The sequence below is a fragment of the Anomaloglossus baeobatrachus genome, chromosome 3 (genome assembly GCF_048569485.1).
Source record: "Anomaloglossus baeobatrachus isolate aAnoBae1 chromosome 3, aAnoBae1.hap1, whole genome shotgun sequence".
NCBI lineage: Eukaryota > Metazoa > Chordata > Amphibia > Anura > Aromobatidae > Anomaloglossus > Anomaloglossus baeobatrachus.
Window position 1 is genome coordinate 696706062 of NC_134355.1, and position 13051 is coordinate 696719112.

At 52.3% G+C, this 13051-nt stretch overlaps 2 non-coding genes across 2 annotated transcripts; one reads left to right on the forward strand and one right to left on the reverse strand.

Annotated features, from left to right (window-relative positions):
- Positions 1–6358: 6358 nt before the first annotated feature.
- TRNAY-GUA (transfer RNA tyrosine (anticodon GUA)) lies at positions 6359–6443 on the reverse strand. The gene is given in 2 exon segments: positions 6359–6394; positions 6407–6443. It is a non-coding gene; the product is annotated as a tRNA-Tyr (tRNA).
- Positions 6444–12089: 5646 nt separating this feature from the next.
- Positions 12090–12171, forward strand: TRNAS-UGA (transfer RNA serine (anticodon UGA)). The gene has a single exon. It is a non-coding gene; the product is annotated as a tRNA-Ser (tRNA).
- Positions 12172–13051: the final 880 nt, after the last annotated feature.

The following is a 13051-nucleotide window of genomic DNA, read 5'->3' on the forward strand; positions in this document are numbered from 1 at the left end:
CACTTCTGTTCTCTGCTTGGTGTCACCTGGACCCTCTGAGTCCCAGGATCTTCACCAGGAAGCGTCTCTTTCTTTCCTTAGCTCCTGACTGACTTGGAGCTCTCTTCCTTTCTCTCCTCCTTGCCTGCCTCCTGTAGGCCTCCTCCTCCTTCCCCACTCTCTTTCGATCTGCTCTCACTAGACTTTCCTTTCTGTGTCTGCATTCTTGTGGCTCCTCCCACCTCCCCAGTTGCTCTGTTCTACCCTATAGGAGCAGGGATGGGTCTTACGGCCCCTCCCAGCATGCAGCATGGGAGGTTTTCTGCCACTATCCCTGGTCCCAGTGTGTTCCTAGCAATGGGTGTAGTGTGGATTTACCAGGGGACCGGTGTTCACTACCTTCCTCACCCAGAATGGGGCATCACACCGCTGATGGGGTGCAATGACCTGTGGCGACGGAAGCCTCAGGGGCGCCACACTCCCCCACAGCGAATCCCAGCACGTCCTCAGGCTGAAAAGACAACAAAACATGTGGGAAAAACTGCAAAAACATTTTTGTTATGCATAACAATAAAACAATTAAACATTTCTTCCCTTTATGGGAGGCACAAATTCTTGAACGTTGCAAACTTTCTTATAAAGAAATATCTAAGTGTGCACTTTCAGTCTATTGCACAGTTTGGGCACTTTCCCCATAATTCTGGAAGGGGCACAACAGGTGCAACTAATTACATTTTGGCTACAACAAGTCCAGTAGCCTGGCAGTTCGTTTCTTTTTCAATCAACAAAAGTGCAAAAACTCAACCAGCCACTAAGTCCAGTGGCCTGGTTACACAGGACACATACGACATCACATTCACATACACCGGGGCCCACATTCCAGTTCCGTGGCCCGGTACATATAAACAAGGGGGGTGGCATCTTCAAAAAGTACACGGGGCAGTAAGGCAGGGTAGGGTGCCGTCTTCAAAAAGCACATTAGGGCAGCACAAAAGGGACATCTTCACAAAGAATGAGGGGCTGACAGGGGCTATATACAGTTCAGCATCTTCTTACTTCTTTACATGTAGGGATTCTTCTCCGGCTTCCCACCTGGCAGCAGGTAGACAGTGGTCAGCACAGTCTGCGTCTGCTGGTCTTGGCGGGCCGCGCCTGGCATGGCGGCGGCCTGTATTGGAGTCGCTGCTGTGACCGATTCTTGACGGGCCGCACCTGGCGTGGCTGCGGCCTGGGCTTGGCGGGCCGCATCTGCGGCGTGGATTAACGTCGCCGCTGCGGCGGGATCTTGCTTGTCCGAGCGGGGTATCGCTGCTGGGGCCTGAGCTGGACGGGTCGGGCTTGGCGTCGCTGCTGCGGTGTGGATGGGCGCCGCTCCGGCGGCGAAATCTTGGCGGGCCGCACCTGGCGTGGCTGCGGCCCGGATCGGCGTCGCCGCGCCGGGCGTCTCTCCAGGGACCGCGGGCATGGCAGCGGGGGTTGGGGCACTCGCGCCAGCAGGGGCAGCATGGGACTCACCCAGATCTAGGCTGGAGATGTTCTGCAGCAGGATCGCCATCGCTGGTGTGGGCTCCGGATGGTCGTGGGCGGCACCTCCACACAGGCCTCGCTGCACTGACATCTGCAGACTCCTCATGGCCAGCACCATCTCCTTCCCCCACACGGCTGTCTCCCGTCCGCTCTGCTCCTTCATCCCGTCAGCCATCCTCCCGACCTCAGCCTCCAGCTCAGCGGCGGTCACAGGCCTGATCCAGGTAAGCTCCACCTGGCCTCCGCTTGCAGGAGCCATTTTCTCTCTCTGCTGGTCTGGCATTTAGACTTGTTCTGCCAGCCGGCCAGCTTTTCTAGGCGCCATTTCTTCTTCTTCCGCCTTCCATGGCGGGCACTGCTTCGCGCTCTTTTCTTGGACAAGGGGGCGGGGCTTCTCTTCGCGCCCTTTCTTCTGGCACGCCCCCCTTCTTCCCGCGCTCAGTGGCTTCAATGGCAGCAGTTTCTCACAGTAAAACACAGGCTATTTCACGATTCTTCAGGCGCACAGTACCCGGTGTGACCGGGCACGAAATCCTGTTCGTGACGCCAAAGTTGACTCGCCCACCCCAGGGCTATGGGACACCCGGTGCCGGGCCGGACTAGTCCGGAGGTAGTCAGTGGTGGCTGGGCCCGGCTCCGTGGCCCTGGTGGGTGTCAGTTGAATATGTGGCTGGAATTAAAGTTTGTGTTCGTGACGCCACCTGTGGTATGCGGCTAATAAGCCGCCGCTGCTGTATGAGGCCTCCGGGGGATGATATGGCAGCAATGGTGGTACTACTCCCCACAGGTGGAGAAGTGCCCCGGGGCACAGTTGGTGCTTATGAGTGTCTATGCAGATGAAATAACAGAGGCAACTCCAAGGGTGCAGTTTCAAGTTCTTTACTCACAATTCTTGTCAAGGCCGGCAGGAACCCTTGGACTGCTGGGACCACTGTCAGGGACCTCCGCCGTTTCTGGGTGATTCTTGGAGCAAAACCCGGTGCCCTTCTCTTAAGTGTCTCTGTCTTCAGCTGTCTCCTTAAACCTTGCCTTTGTAGGATAAACCTGGCTCGGCCTCCACAACAGCCTCCAGGCTGGGGGGTCACTTGTCGGCTGATTACCCCTTTTCTAGACGTTCTGCTGTGGGCTGTGGCCCGGGGAGTTTACAACATTCCCTGGGCCTCGGTTTTTACTGTTTGGAGATGATTTTGCACTCCTCCGGTTTCTAGGGACCGTCCCCTGCTGCAGCTTGATCCCTCCACCGATGTTCCTGTGGAACAGGCCACCGCAGCTCTACAGCTACCCGTAACCCTGGGATCCCTTCAGTTCTCTGCTTGGTGTCACCTGGACCCTCTGAGTCCCAGGATCTTCACCAGGAAGCGTCTCTTTCTTTCCTTAGCTCCTGACTGACTTGGAGCTCTCTTCCTTTCTCTCCTCTTTGCCTGCCTCCTGCAGGCCTCATCCTCCTTCCCCACTCTCTTTCGATCTGCTCTCACTAGACTTTCCTTTCTGTGTCTGCATTCTTGTGGCTCCTCCCACCTCCCCAGTTGCTCTGTTCTACCCTATAGGAGCAGGGATGGGTCTTACGGCCCCTCCCAGCATGCAGCATGGGAGGTTTTCTGCCACTATCCCTGGTCCCAGTGTGTTCCTAGCAATAGGTGTAGTGTGGATTTACCAGGGGACCGGTGTTCACTCCCTTCCTCACCCAGAATGGGGCATCACACCACTGATGGGGTGCAATGACCTGTGGCGACGGAAGCCTCAGGGGCGCCACACATACATGTACATATACAGATACTGGCCGGTGACCGGCTCATACATGTACATATACAGATACTGGCTGGTGACCGGCTCATACAGGTACATATACAGATACTGGCTGGTTACCAGGGCATACATGTGTACCGCCCTGAGAGGGGCCCGGCAGGCTTCTCCGCTGCTCGGACCGAGCCGCTCGAGGTCCGGGCTCGGGTTGTCAGTGGCACAAGCGCCTCCGGACCGGGGGCCACGTCGCCCTGTTAAAGGGGAGGCAGTGGGGGTGGTGGTGGTGTGGGATGAGGCGCGCAGCCGGGGAGGGCCACACGGTCGGCTAACGGGTTGTGACGCCACCCACGGGTCGTGGTGACGGGATGCACCACCGCTGCGGCTGGAGTGAGAAGGCGGGCTCGTCTGGGATCGGTGTTGCAGCCGCAGCCTAGATATTAGCCCCTCCGTGGGTAGGGGCGGTGTGTCCCGGGGCCCGGTGGTGATGGGGGGACTGGAGCGCTGATGTTGTTGTCGGGATGCAGGGTGCCATGCTGCGGTGCAGTGTCGTGCCCAGATGGCACTGGTGTACTCACGATTAATTCACACTCAGAGTCACTGGTAAACCAAAGTTCGGGTATGGTCGGGTCCCGCAGCCGGCTGCTGATGTCCCCTGTGAGGTTGATGGTGGCCCCTTTCCCTTGCACCTCTTGTTGTGTTTTTTTGGCGCCCCTGCCTGGGCAGTGGTGGCCCGCTCCCCGGCGTTGAGCTGCCGGAGGAGCCCTCGGTTGCCTGCAGGCGCTGGCCCGTCGGGTGTTTGGCCCTTGGCGGTGGCACTCACCCGGAATCGGTGGGCTTTTGCCTTCTTTTGGGACTTTGGGTGTGGATGAACCCGTGAGGTCCAGCCAGCAATCAGTCAATTTGCCTAAACTCAGTGGCTTCTAAGCTAGGACAGGGTCTGAGTACCCGGTTTCTGGTGCTCCGGTACACGGTTGACTCCCCGGTTCAGGACCGGCGGGCTCCAACCCAGGGCCGGTCCCTACGGTTCCGCCAGTTGCTATACCGGTACTCCTGCAGACGGCCACCACCGTCTGCCTGCGTGACGTTTCAAGGGTCCCATGCTCCTATCCGGGTCCCTGACAGCTGCTCTACTCCCACTCACTGTCACACTCTAGAACTGTTCTCTTCAAACTCTGTTTGAACTTCCTGCCTCAGGACAGTAGTCTCCTCTGTGGGCGTGCCTTTCCGCCTGACTCCACCCACCTGGTGTGCCCTACTGGCCCTGAGGGAGGCATCAGGTCTCCCTTTCGGGTGACTGTTGTGTGTCCTCACAGGGGGTGAGGGTGTGTGTGTAATGTGGTAGGTGTTGTTACCTGTGACCCCTGGGGTCCAGGGCGTCACACTTGTACATATACAGATACTGGCTGGTGACCGGCTCATACATGTACATATACAGATACTGGCCGGTGACCAGGTCATACATGTACATATACAGATACTGGCCAGTGACCGGTTCATACATGTACATATACAGATACTGGCCAGTGACCGGCTCATACATGTACATATACAGATACTGGCCGGTGACCGGCTCATACATGTACATATACAGATACTGGCCGGTGAGCGGGTCATACATGTGTGACGCCCTGGACTAGCCAGGTAATCCCAGACATAACATCACACACACCCCCTCCCCTGGATAGTTTACATCAGTCAAACAAAATCCTTGTTGCCTCCCTCCAGGGTCTGATGTCCACACCAGGTGGGGCAGAGCCAGGCGGTTGGCCCCACCCACCGAGGAGTTCACAGGCCTGGAGGCGGGAAAAAGTAGTTAGTTTTGAGTGGAGTTCAGTGGAAGTGGAGTGAGGAGTTCTGTTTGGAGTGGAAAGTGAGAGGACGGAAACTGCTAGTGTCTGGGTAGGAGCCAAGGCACTGTCAGCAAGGTCGGCAGATGGTGGTGGCCTTCTGCAGGAGTTAGTGGACCTCTGTGGAACCGTAGGACCGGGGTCGGGCGGTGGCCCGCCGGTACCGAACTGGGGAGCGGAGTGAAGCTAAGCACAAAGGCAAGGCCATTGGACCCCGACTAGGCTAGGAGCCACCGACAACAGTCAAATCTGAGAGTGACCAGAACCCCATGGGTTTCCTAACACCCAAGACCCGACAGAAGGCAACAGTCCACACCATGAGGATAAACAGCCACCGCCATAGGCTAGAAATCCAAGGGCCAGCGCCTGCGGGCAAAACGGGCTCCTTCGGTACCTATACGCCGGGGAGCAGAATACCGTTGGGAAGCCATCGGAGTCAACACAGTCTACACAGGTGCAGGGAAAGACAGCCACCATCAACCTGTCCGGGGAGAGCAAAGACACTGTAGCCGGCTGTGGGACCCATCCATCCAGCCGTTTGGTTTACCAGAGACTCTGTGAATTTGTGCCTGAGTGAGTAACACAGTGCCATCTGGCACCGCGCCGCGCTGCCCCTGCAACCCTGCACCCCAGCCATCCAGCCTCCCCGTTACCACCACCGGGCCCCGGGATCACCAACCACCTACCCACGGAGGGGACAACATCCTAGCTGCTCCCTACCATCGCTCCCGGGATCCCCGCCACCAGCAGCGGTGGTGCCCCTTATCACCAAGACCCATGGGTGGCGTCACGAACTATCTCCCAAAACAAACCACCCCCTTTTCACTCGTGGGCGAGGAGCACTGCTCGAGTCTCCGAGTCCGGCCCACCGCTCAAGCCACCGAGCAGCAGCAGAAACCCCGGACCCGAGCGTAGCGAGCACGGCCCCTCCGCCCGCGACACATGTACATATACAGATACTGGCCGGTGACCGGGTCATACATGTACATATACAGATACTGGCCGGTGACCGGATCTCACCTGTTATCTCTGAAGCTTCTGGTGACTGATCTCAGATACAACTGAGAGGAAAGTGATCAGTGAAGGCAATGTCTGTCCTGATAATCCGCCTGTAGTAAAAGAGGAACCTAATTAGCTCAATATCAAGAGAGCAGACAGGAAAAGAGCTGACGTGTAGAAAAAAATATATTTTATTGGCATCAGGAGTGTGAACGCCTAATTCTAGACCAAAATTTACAACGCTAATCATAGTTAATAAAATGTCCTTCGAACCGGAATCGAACCAGTGACCTAAGGATATCTGTGCTCTACTACAGTCCTCCGCTCTACCAGCTGAGCTATCGAAGGCTTGTGAGGGCAGCCTGTCACCACAGCATATGTGACTAATCTTCATAAGCACACAAGTGGCTGATTGCTCATACGTATAACAACAATAGTAACATAACAAAAGAACATGCCTTAACGGGAGTCCAAACCCAGGCCCCCTCCGAGAAGCTGCAGGAATCCACATCTCAAGGCCACCTACGAGAAGCTGCAGGAATCCACATCTCAAGGCCACCTCCGAGAAGCTGCAGGCATCCAAACCTTGAGGCCACCTGTGAGAAGCTGCAGGAATCCACATCTCAAGGCCACCTGTGAGAAGCTGCAGGAATCCACATCTCAAGGCCACCTCCGAGAAGCTGCAGGAATCCACATCTCAAGGCCACCTGTGAGAAGCTGCAGGAATCCACATCTCAAGGCCACCTGTGAGAAGCTGCAGGAATCCACATCTCAAGGCCACCTGTGAGAAGCTGCAGGAATCCACATCTCAAGGCCACCTCCGAGAAGCTGCAGGATTTTAAGCCTTGAGGCCGTGCTGCTCATTACACTATGTTTATCCCCCAAAAGGAAACATTTGTGGCAAAGTATATGTATATTTTCTTGTGCATTGTGTAAAGCTATCATTCCATGGGATGTCCTGATCTTCCAACTTCTCTCAAAAGTGGCAAGAACACAAAAAGTTGTATAACTTGTATAAAGCCCCCAATAAATTCCATTATTAGGAGGGAAGTGTCAGCCTGTGCCTAAATCTGCCTATAAATAGGTAAATGCGAATAGTAAGGAGCTGCCGATCACTGACATCTACATGACAGAGACCTCGCACCCACACAGGACAATCACACAATGAGTGATCAGTGGTGGATTTATCTCCAGATCTAAGAATACTTCCCTTCTCTATTGCATCATGATCCTTTACTGACAGGTTCCTTAGATCCTCCAGTCTTGAGTTCCTCCCGTTCATTTACACAGACATCACACACTAAGGGTACCTTCACACTTTAGCGATGCAGCAGCGATCCGACCAGCGATCTGACCTGGTCAGGATCGCTGCTGCATCGCTACATGGTCGCTGGTGAGCTGTCAAACAGGCAGATCTCACCAGCGACCAGTGACCAGCCCCCAGCCAGCAGCGACGTGCAAGCGACGCTGCGCTTGCATGGAGCCGGCGTCTGGAAGCTGCGGACACTGGTAACTAAGGTAAACATCGGGTATGGTTACCCGATGTTTACATTAGTTACCAGCGCACACCGCTTAGCTTAGCGCTGGCTCCTTGCTCTCCTAGCTGCTGTACACATCGGGTTAATTACCTGATGTGTACAGCAGCTACATGTGCAGAGAGCCGGAGCCGGCAGCACAGGCAGCGTGAGAGCTGCGGAGGCTGGTAACTAAGGTAAATATCGGGTAACCACCTTGGTTACCCGATGTTTACCCTGGTTACAGCTTACCGCAGCTGCCAGACGCCGGCTCCTGCTCCCTGCTCGCTTCATTTGTCGCTCTCTCGCTGTCACACACAGCGATCTGTGTGTCACAGTGGGAGAGCGCCTTTGAAGAAAACGAACCAGGGCTGTGTGTAACGAGCAGCGATCTCGCAGCAGGGGCCAGATCGCTGCTCAGTGTCACACACAGCGAGATCGCTAATGAGGTCACTGCTGCGTCACAAAAAGCGTGACTCAGCAGCGATCTCGGCAGCGAGCTCGCTGTGTGTGAAGCACCCCTAATATGGCCGGGCGTCTAATTCTGCGATTACAATCTTCCCAATTGACACTGAGATTGTATTCGTGTGGAGGAACCACAATGAATCTTTACTTTCCCACAATCTCAAAGCTCAGTATATGCGGGACTATTGTTAATATACAGTAGAAGCCCAGCAAAACATAGACCTTTCGTGTCACTTTTCGTCTCTATCTGCTGCTCTGAACGTCCACCTTCAACTAGTCCCATCCTTATCTTGTAAAACTAGATTTCTAAGTAGTCCCCTGCTTCTTTTCGGTGCTGCATGCACCTCCGGCTGCTCTCCTGTGATGGGTGAATAATGAAATATTCGGGTTCAGATTATTCATCTTGAATATTTCGTACTAGCAAACCAATGGTAAACTCGAATAATTTTCCAGCTTATCCTCCCAGGTTGTCTGTCAGGGCTCTAAAGATGCGGTGATCTGTGGTGTTTTCCATCACTGCAGCTTTTGTATATAGCAGAGCAAGGATCATTGTGAGATGTCAGACCTGCGAGGGAGTTTTTGGGGTTAATAAGTTGGTGTGTTTTTTTCTATTATTTAAAATGAAGGATTATTGTGGGTTTTTTTAATTTTCACTTACAGGATTAGTATTTGGGGGGTCTTATAGACACCACTCCATTGCCAACCCAGGGCTTCATGGCAGCTGTGATTTTTGATAAATAGCAGTTGTCATCAACCCTTTATTTTACCCTGATTACAACCTTGCCAGGCAAATTGGGATGACCTTTGAAAAGCAAGAACAATTGGCACATCTAAAAGATGCTGTAAGGTTGCACCCCGCAACCTGGGGGGTTCCACTCACTTGCAGCGGTGCGAGGTAGCTTTAGCAACACAGCTACAGTCTCTTTATAAAAATTCTGGCAGTTTATTTAAAACACTCAACATAAACTGCTAAACAAAATGTAACAAAGCCTCTCCCGGCTTAAAGGAAAATATAACCTCCACATACCGTGGGCTTCCAGTCCATTAAATGTCCAGAGTGGAGTCTCCACACTCTGGCTCCAGACAGCGAACGCTCACTGTGGTTGCTTCCTGCAGCCTCTAGCACTCTCCAGCCAGGCTGCAGTATTTTCCCCAGTCCTCACCTGGACTGATTTCCAGAAGTCTGTCTCCAGTCTTCACACAGACTGAGACCTCCAGCACACATCCTCCATGTGCAGCACACTCTCAGATCTAATTCCAGAACCCTGTGTTCAGCCTCCACACAGGCTGATACATCCAGAGCTCCCTGCTCTGCTCTCACACTCTGCAGAACACACACACTGAGTCTCCTAAATCAGACTGGACACACCCACAGGTGGAGGTCTGTGATTCTCCAGACCTGCACAGCACACAGGCATTATTAAAGGGAACCTGACCCTTATATGCAGAAACAAGCCTTTGTGGAACTACAAGTCCCATAGCAATCTCTTCAGTTTATTATCGCAGTGACCTTCTCCACTGCGACATATAGCGACCATTTACCACATTGGTGGTCGCTACCTCACAATGCGAAAACTCTGAGGTGGCTGTAGGCAGCTATTTTTAAGCTATGGAGGGCCCGATAACCATGGGTCTCCCCAGCCTGAGAATAGTAACTCCAGCTGTCTCCATTACCTGTGCTGATTATCAAAAATAGACAGGAGCTCACATTGTTTTTTCATTTTTTTTCACTGCTCCTTCCAATCACAGAAATGCCAATAGCCAAGATGGATAAGGCATTACTGTGATTGGCAAGCGATCCCTGCATGTTTAGTAGCTGAAAATCAGGCATCAGATATGTGGAGAGGAGACTTGACTCTCATGAGGCGAATACCAAAATGCTCGACAAGTAACGAATGTCCCCAATACTTTAATATTTGTGCGAGTAATGAATAGTGAAGAATATATTCCCCCATCGCTAGTGACTATGCAAAGTCACCTCTTTTACTCACTATGATCCTTCAGAATGTTCCAGTCTCTTCAAATAACAAAAAAAACAATGGCCAATTTGTATTTATTGTCCGCGTTCATATTTACAACATGACATTAGCGGCTTTTGTGGATCATCAAGCTACAAGTGCAGACACAGTAAAGAAGGAGTGTGCTCCATGTGTACCGTGTATATAGCTGGAAAGGAGCTGTGCGTTCTCTTCCAATGCCATTGGAGCTACAGGAAGATGGTTCCAATGTGGCAACAATGAGGAAATACCAAGGATGGGGGTCATCACGGTGACTTTGTTTTTCAGATTTCATTTTTTGGCACAGTTGTATAATAATACAAGCACGTAGTGAATTATATTAGGAATTACCCATTGCCCACGTGGCTTTGATTTCAACCAAATTGGTTATCAGATGATCCTTTTTTGCTGCCGAGGGACTTTATTATGAATGGTGGACTCTAGTAAATAAGAACGCAAGTGTCGCGGGCGGAGGAGGGGACGCTGCGCTCTCCCACTGCTCGGGTCCGGACGCTGCTGCTGCTGCGGCCTGCTGCTGCTCGGTGGCTCGAGTGATGGGCCGGATCCCGGGGACTCGAGCGGCGCTCCTCGCCCGTGAGTGAAAGGGGTTTGGTTTTTGGGATAGTTTATTGTCCGTGACGCCACCCACGGTTGTGGTGATTGTATAGACACCACTGCTGTTCTGTATGGGGATCCCGGGAGCGATGACAGGGAGCAGCAAAGTTGTTGGTTCTCCCCTCTGTGGGTAGGGGGTGGTCGTCCCGGGGCCCAGTGATGAGTTGGGGGATGAGGGATGGCGGGGCCGGTGCAGGGCTTGGTGGGGTGCAGGGACGCGGGGGCAGCTCGGTGCCTCACGGCACTGTGGTACTCACTCAGCCTGAGACGGGGACACAGTTCTCGGTAAAACACACGGCTGGAAAGACGGTTCCCACTGACGGCTGCTGTTGCTTTTCCCCAGTAGTTGACGGTGACGGTCCCTTTCCTGCACCTAAGTCTATGTTGGTAGCGATGGGTTCCCACCGGTAACCCGCTCCCCGGCTTGGATATGGGCCGGAGGAGCCCCTCTTTGCCAGCAGGCGCTGGCCCTGAGAAACTGGTGCCTTGGCGGTGGCGGTGTCTCTCTCTAACGGTTGGACTGTTGCCTTCAATCGGGACTTGGTTGTTGGGAGACCCAGAGGTCCCCTTCACTGACGGATTTGGCAAATTCACGGCGACTCCTAGCCTTGCCGGGATCCGAAAGGCCCCTGGTGCTGGCTTCTCTTCGTATACCGCTCCGGTACCGCCGGGCCACCACCCGTCCACGGTCCTTTCGGCAACCTCCAAGCAGCCTCTCCTGCAGACGGTCACTGCCGTCTGCTAACCTTGCTGTTCTCAGTCTGGGGCACACACCCGGACTAACTTCAGGCTTTCTCAACTGTCACTTTCTCTGTCACTACTCTCACTGTCCTCCTTCTCCTTCCTCTCTTGCTCCTCCAAACTCTAACTCTATCTAAACTCTTCTGCCTGGTTTTCCCGCCTCCAGGGCAGTGTACTCCTCGGTGGGCGGAGCCAACCGCCTGGCCCACCCCCTGGTGTGGACATTAGCTCCTGGAGGAAGGGAACAAGGATTTTTATGTAGCTTTGGTGTACCTATCCGGGGTGTAGGGTGTGATGGTGTCATGACCTGTGACCCCTGGCTTGCCCAGGGCGTCACACAAGACCATCATGTCCTCACGACGATTCCCCAACAAATGTCATGTAGATCAATAGCAGCTGCTTTTCCTTCTCATCCGGGATACACTTGGGTAATGGGAGTGTGTGCGCCAATTAGAGATGAGCAATCTTGAAGTTTAGTTTTCAAACCCAACACCAACTTACCTGTTTGGCCACTTTACCTGTGACCCTAACTCGTGTGAGCAGTGCTATGCTTGAAGTAATAAGTTTTCTTCCTTTTAACTTGCTTATTTGTCTCCCTTCCTTTCTTCTCTTATTATCTCTCTAGATGTCCTCTTTGGTGTCTTTCCATTGCCTAATCAGCTGTAGTTGTGGCCGAGCGGTTAAGGCGATGGACTTGAAATCCATTGGGGTTTCCCTGCGCAGGTTTGAATCCTGCCGACTACGACTTCTTTTTGGTTTTTAGAGTTTTCTTCTGCGGTCATTTTCCTCGGGTCACATTAGTTGGTGAATTCCATAACTGTGAATTATCTAGAATGGTTATTTGATTATAAATACTGAAAATAATTGGGAAATCTACAGAATTTATCGCTATAATCGCTCTGATCAGGAGACTCACGACAGCTGCGGTTTATCTATATTTCGGGTGACGGCGCTCTATAGTAGACTGTCTTTGCAGGACGGGGCGGTCTTTTTAGGGATATATTTATTTATATATAAAATTTTGATCATGTTTTAATCTACTTTTTTCCGGCAGTTTCATGAAAAAGCCTCATTTTTGCAAATTGTTTTTTCCTTATGTTGTTCAGTGAAGGTGACAGTTTTATAGATCGGGTCGTTCTGGACGCGGCAATACCAAATATGTGCTCTTTTTTGTTTGTTTTTGGTTTATAGAAATATACGTATTTATTGGTATAATGTATTATAATTTTTTTTATTTTTGGGGGGTGTTTTTTTAAAAAAATATCTTTAGATTTTTTTTTCTTTCTTTCTTTAAGACTTTTTCCCCTGAGCCCCTATACGGGACATTATCTGTTATCAGTCTTATTTGATGAGAGTTTTGAGACATTAATAACAATTTCCAGAACAAGGATTTCTGTCTGGACTCTGCCGGTCCCGGGACGTCTCGCGGTGTCTCCGTCCTCTCATACCGCTCTGCCCCGATGGAGGATTTACATCTGTGAGTTTATATTATTTCAGCGCATTACCGGTGACCGCGATCAGATCACATCTACAGGAAGAAGATTCAGTTATAAATTACCAAAATTATTCTACATAATCCACTTTTTTGGGAATTCAACAATGAATGTGAATCCAGGAAAATAAT